The sequence below is a fragment of the Eptesicus fuscus genome, chromosome 11 (genome assembly GCF_027574615.1).
Source record: "Eptesicus fuscus isolate TK198812 chromosome 11, DD_ASM_mEF_20220401, whole genome shotgun sequence".
NCBI classification, from domain to species: domain Eukaryota; kingdom Metazoa; phylum Chordata; class Mammalia; order Chiroptera; family Vespertilionidae; genus Eptesicus; species Eptesicus fuscus.
Genome location: NC_072483.1, coordinates 52859193 through 52865701, shown reverse-complemented (window position 1 = coordinate 52865701; position 6509 = coordinate 52859193). Strand labels below are relative to the sequence as shown.

General features: G+C 37.5%; 2 pseudogenes; one reads left to right on the top strand and one right to left on the bottom strand.

Moving 5' to 3' along the window:
• The first annotated feature begins 293 nt into the window (after window positions 1–293).
• LOC103283478 (ribosome biogenesis protein BRX1 homolog) lies at window positions 294–1341 on the top strand (annotated as a pseudogene).
• A 3246-nt stretch (window positions 1342–4587) lies between these two features.
• LOC103283286 (40S ribosomal protein S6-like) lies at window positions 4588–5331 on the bottom strand (annotated as a pseudogene).
• Window positions 5332–6509: the final 1178 nt, after the last annotated feature.

The following is a 6509-nucleotide window of genomic DNA, read 5'->3' as shown; positions in this document are numbered from 1 at the left end:
AAAATGCATCCCTCATTTGCTGAATGTAAGTTGACCTGCTGTGGGACCTAGTGGTACTGGGCCATTTCATCCTAGACTTCTGTGATGAGTTTAGTTGTAGAGGAGGGATCATCAGAACCATTTTCTCCATTCCATCATGTCTGCCCAGTACAGGAGCGTGGGCAAACAGTTCATGATCCCAGTGGAAAGCAGAGTGTCCGAGTTTCCTAAAAAGAAACATAAAATCCCTGACCTCAGAGAGTTATCAGTTCATCTTATTGCTTTCTCCTCAGATTAAGAGTAATTTCAGTAACATGAGACCCCTGGGCATAGCACCTGCAGGAAGGGGAGAGAAGGTGAAGAGGAGAAAGAAAGAAAAAGATGTCAGGCCTCTAGCTAAGCAGTGCCCCAAGGAGAGGAGGCCAAGGAAAAAGACAGAAATCGCATCCCAGGCCCCATTTGCTAGGGCAAGTGGAAAGATAAGGAACGGATTCTCATCTTTTCTTCCAGAGGAATAGATTTCAGAACAAGACATTTAATGCAAGACTTAAGAATGTTGATGCCTCATTCTTAAAGCAAATACTAAAATGGATCATAAAGATAAGTTATTTGTGATTAATGAGGTTTGTGGAATGAAAAACTGCAATGTATCTATTTTGAAACTAAGAAGAAACAAGATCTCTATATGTGGCTTTCAAATTCACCTCGTGGACCAGCTGCTAAATTCCTAGTTCAAAATATTCATATCCTCACTGAACTAAAGATGACTGGAAACTATTTGAAAGGTTCTCGGCGCCTTTTGTCTTTTGCCACTGCTTTTGATGAATTACTACATTATGCTTTGGTAAAAGAACTCTTAATTCAGATCTTTAGTACACCACATTACCATCCCAAAAGCCAACCATTTGTGGACCACGTGTTTACTTTCACTATTTGGATAATAGGATATGGTTTCAGAACTTTCAGATCATAAAAGAAGATGCTCTTGTAGAAACAGGACCTCATTTCATCTTAAATCTCATAAAGATTTTCCAGGGAAGTTTTGGAGGACCAACTTTATATGAAAATCCTCACTACCAGTCACCAAACATGCACTGGTGTGTCATAAGATCCACCACAGCTGCAAAATACAAGGAGAAACAGCAAGTTAAAGTGGAGCAAAAACTGAGAAAGAAGGAACCAAAGACTATTCTTCCACATGATCCTACTGCAGACGCTTTTGTTACACCAGCTGAGGAAAAACCTATAGAAATACAGTGGGTAAAAACAGAGCCAAAAGTGTATTTGAAAGCAAGAAAGAAAAGGGTTTACGAAAGACAAAGAAAAATGAAGCAGAAGATGAACAGTGAAAATGCAAAATGAACCCCTGGATAACTAATTTTTCACTTATTTTGTACTTATTTTGTATTCAATGTATAAACACTTTCATTATTCAGGACTATCTTACATCTAATTAGTGTGGCATTTAAAAAAAATAAAATCTTGTGGCTTCAATAGTATCTGTTTTTCTAAATAAAATATTCCTAGAATTCAAAACAAATAAACAAACAAAGCAATAGCCATTTTTATTGCTAATGGTTTTCAAAGACTGGATATTGTTTTACTTTGTTAAATTGGATAAGATTTATTAAATTAGCTTATAAGATAAGAGCTCATCTTAAGGTAAATTCCAACCTGGAAGCAAGAATGACTTAGAATAGATACCTTTTTCCAATCCATTCCAGTGGAAACCTTAGCCTGATTCCACCTCTGGAAGAAAAAAAGAAAGAAAGAAAAAAGGTCAGGGATGTGTATGGACTCAGTAAGGGAGGGGAAAGGAAAGCTGATAGTGACTCACAACAGTTTTTGGAATAAGGATTATGCTTCCACTCCCACAAGCCTGATGCCGAGAACTTCCACTTTGGAAGACGAGGCAGATCTTGACACGAAAGCAGGCTGAAGTAGTGACCCACCCTAGAAAAGAAGCTGAATTCATTGCTAGCTTCTAGACTGCACAGTTAAAAATGCAAGACAGCAATACACTGTGCCCAGTACACTCAAAGGCCTTAAAAGTGCACATACCTTTTGGTGAGCAATTTTAATTTTAGGACTATGCTTAGAAGTAATTAAGCATATATACAAAGATTGATTGAACTACTAGGCAGATCATCCAAGCTAGGTTCATCCTACAGAAATAATAAGAGCAACTTAAATATCCAACTATAAGACTTTAGTCAAATATCCATATACAGGATGGGGCAATAGTAGATTTTTAATTGTTCATATGGAAAATAATACAATAATTAATAAATACCAATACAGTTTTTTCATGTATTCACAACTGTTAACCTGCTTTTGCCCTACCCTGTATTATGTACCATTTATATTTAAAGTAATGGTATAGACAAATATTTATTAATGTGATAAGATGTCTAAAAGTTATTAAGGACAAACACAGGTAACTAACCAATATGTACTCAATGATTCAGTTTTTGTAAAGTAAATGTGTGAGTGTAAGTGTGGTTTTAAAAGCTCTTAAAGGGCTTCTGGTTCAAGATGGTGGGCTAAGTAGATGTATTTCATCTCCTCTTGCTCTTCACACCTCACTAAAATGATTTTAAAACACACACTCTCACAAAGAACACAGTTTATAAAGGTGTAAAAAGAAACTCCTCCTGGTTTTACTCCCCAGCCCAACTCTGCTTGCTTCCATTTCTCCAAGTGGAAGAATGAGAAGGAATGAGACAGGAGGATGGGAAAAGGAGATTTTTTCCCCCTTTTTATTTTATACATTCTGTACCATTTGAAAACCTTCATTAGTATGTATGTATTTTGGTAACTTTAAAAGTTATTGAAGGATAGATATAAATATGTTAATATAATAGCATCACATCATTTTGCCCTTAGTTTCACTAGGATACATCTAAACTTGGTAAGGGCAGAAGGCAAAAGAGAAAGAATAAGAGAAGAGAAGAGAGAAGGAGGCAAAGAGCAAGAGAGTACATTTTAAATGGAGTGCTGATTTCTGCCTTACCATCCTTTCAACTAGCTTGAACTTTACCCAAAGTATATCCGAAAGAGGAGATGTGAATGCGACCCATTTCAGGTCCCACGAATTTTTCATACTTTAAGAGTCTGGTCATGCAGTGTGTGATTCTAGTGTTAACAAATCCTTTTATTTGTGTTTGTTTACATTTAAACAACATGGCTTTTTAATGCAACTACTTCAATTGTGGAAGCAACAGTTTTATTCCAACACAGTGATTTAAGGTACTTTCAAGGGTAATTCTCATTCCTCCCTTCCTTAATTTAAACATTAATTCCCAAAACTATGGAAAGCTAGTGCAGATATTAGTAATCAGTGGTAGTACTAAGGTATGTTTTATTTTCTCCCCCTTTCTCTTTAGTCGTATTTTCTATTTGAATAATGAGGAAGTGTTCCTTTTATAATACAGAAAAATATATTTTAAAATTTAACCATATCCATAGCTCTCATTCCACTTCACTTGGCCTGTGGGCACCCAATGGCTCATTCTCTTTCAAATACAACAAGATTTCATGACTCAACTCTGTTTTTAGACTCATCTCATTTCCTCCTGCTGCCCCAAATAGAGCACTTTGTAATAATATCAGCCCAGCCAGTGGCCAGCATGGCTCAGTGGTTGTGTGTCAACCCTTGAACCAAGAGGTCACAGTTCGATTCCCGGTCAGGGTGCATCCCCAGGTTGTGAACCGCGGTTCATTTAAAAAAAAATAATATCAGAACACCATAGTTTTGTATCTTACAAAACTCACCCAATCCCAACCAGAGGGAAAGAGGTGACAGGGGAGGTAGAAGAGGTTAAAGGGGGGATAAAAGGTAATGGAAGGAGACTTAACTTGTAAACACATAATACAATATACAGATGATGTATTATAGAATTGTACATTTGGAACCTATATAATTTTATTAACCAAAGTCACCCCAATAAATTCAATTGAAAATTTAAAGTAAATAAAGAAATAAAGTTCTGCTGGGTCAAAAGGAAATCAAAACTAAAATAGAATATCTCTAAAGTAGCAATAACAAAAATACTAAAACTATAGGAAAATAAAACTTTACTTGCAAACAAAGGTATACCTTAAACACTTTAACTACTAGAATAGGAAGAAATTAATATGAAGTAGTTATGCATTCAAAGCAAAAGTTAGAAAAGGAAAAAAGCAAAATAAATTAACCTGAAAGAATAAAAAAATCAGTAAACAATTAAAATCATAAAATTGATACAGCAAAAAAATAAGTAAAGCTTTTTCAAAGTTGTAAGGAAAAAACACACCTCATCAAATTCCAATTTGTGTCAGTTGGTACTAATAACTAGTCCAATTGTTTTTCTTTTTCCTTATATAAAATGCTTTTTAAAATTTTAAGAAACTCAAATTTATATTCATCAGTAAGAAAAATATTTTCAGAATTTGAAATATACTGGGAAAATGACATTTGTAGCAGAAACATTAAGTGCACTGCTACTTTATTATATAAATTTTAAAAGTCATTCAGAAAACTGAAGATACCATAGAAAAGGAATTCACTGATGAATTATCCACGTTTCTTTTTTTTTTTATTTGCTCTCCTTTGTTAGTTACAAAATCTCATTTTTGACTGGACTCAGAGTTAGAGGCTCTCAGAGAGGACAGTCTACGTCTCTTCACAATCTGTTCCTGCGTTTTTCTTTGGCCTCCTTCATTCTCTTAGCCAAAAGTTTAGCATGTTCTGCGGCCTCTTCCTTGTTTTACTTAGTACGTTGTTTCTTCAGAGTAATATGTCTGCGTTTGTGTCACAGGACACGTGGAGTAACAAGACGCTGAATCTTGGGTGCTTTAGTCCTAGTTTCTTACCTTCTTTGTTTAGAGGCTTTTTCACAACATATTTGTGGACATCATCTCCTTTAGAGAGACTGAAACATTTGCAGATTCTGCTGGCTCTTTTGGGCCCCAGGCGATGAGGCACAGTGGTATCATTGAGACCAGGAATATCTTCCTCCCTCTTTTTCTACTATGACCAAGTTGAGAACATTGAGATTGGCATCCACAATGCAACAACCCGAACAGATTTGCATTTTCTCTCTCCAGTTCTCCTGGGTCTGTAACAGGAGTGCCCCTTACTCAGCAGCAAGCGGACTCGGCCATGGGTCAAGACACCCTGCTTCATGGGAAAACCTTGTTTGTCATTCCCACCACTGATTGGAACCACATAACCCTTCCATTCTTCACCCAGAGCATCAGCAGCAACTTCTGTGGCCATACACTTCTCATAAAAGGTACGAAGTTTGCGTTCATCGTCCACTTCAATGAATTTCTGGCAGCCGGTGGCTTTAAAGAAATGTTGAGCTTCATCCTGAAGCAGCTGACAGCCTCCGAGGCGCCACGAAAAAGAGCTTATCCACTGCAAACCTGAAGGATGAGGATTGGGCTGTCTCCAAAGAATAATTTTGAAATCCTGAAAGGACTAGCAAGCAACCATTTATCTCTGGCATGTGGGATAAGCAAATCCTTTAGCAACTTTAGAAGTTAGAGAGTAAGATGCAGCTGAACGCTGCCTGGGGTCCAACCCTGTGGAAATCTGTCCCAGGTGGTCACCTAACCAAGTTTTAGGTTTAATGGTTAATGGTTCTGATCTGTAGAGAGTGACACTCCAAGACTGCATATGCTCTATGGAGGATGGATGCATGGATAGATACCTCATTACAAGGGATCCAGTTTTCATACCTTATTATGTGATGAAGGATAATTTAATTTCCTGGGCTCCTTTATTTTTACAGATTTAAAATGGGAATCCTACTCTTTGTTTATTCTGCAAATTAAATGAGAGACTCCCTATGGGTGTTTAATGCTGGGGTTCTAAAGTATAAGAATAAGCTTTAAAATATTTATTAAGAAAAAAGGATAGAACACGCTATGTACAGCAGAGTGGTTGGGCCTTTAAGTGTGGGAAGCAGACAAGCAGTTCTCGATAAGCCCAAGTGGGAAGCCTGGGAAAATCTTCATGTTCCTCTTTAGCATTTTGCACCTTTGTTTACTAGTTAAATTAATGCCTTGGCAACAAGAATTGCATTTTTCTTGCATGGAATCCATCTCTAAGAAAACACACACCTGGAGGCTGTCAACAACAATTTGCTAGCCAAGCTAGAGTGAGCCCACTGACAGGGTTGGCATGGATCAGCCTTAATCCTTCCTCAGGGCGCTGAAAAGCAAAGGGCAAAGAAGAGTGCCTATCAGAAATGTTCAAGTGCATCCCCTTCTGCCTGACCATTCACCGGAGGCCGGCACCACCGCTGCCTCCCCTGTCATCTGAAATTAGGACTGCTGAACCATATTTGGGAAAATCTCAAACAGCAACAAGTCAGATATAAGTTCTGGAAATCTTTCTTGAGACAAAGGTCTGTTTTCTTAGCTCCACCAAGATGCCTGACAACACCTCAACCTGGGTCTCTTTGTTCATCACCTCCAAGATCTTGGACTTGCTGCTAAAACACTTATCCAATACCCAACTGCATCCCCTAACTTACCATAAC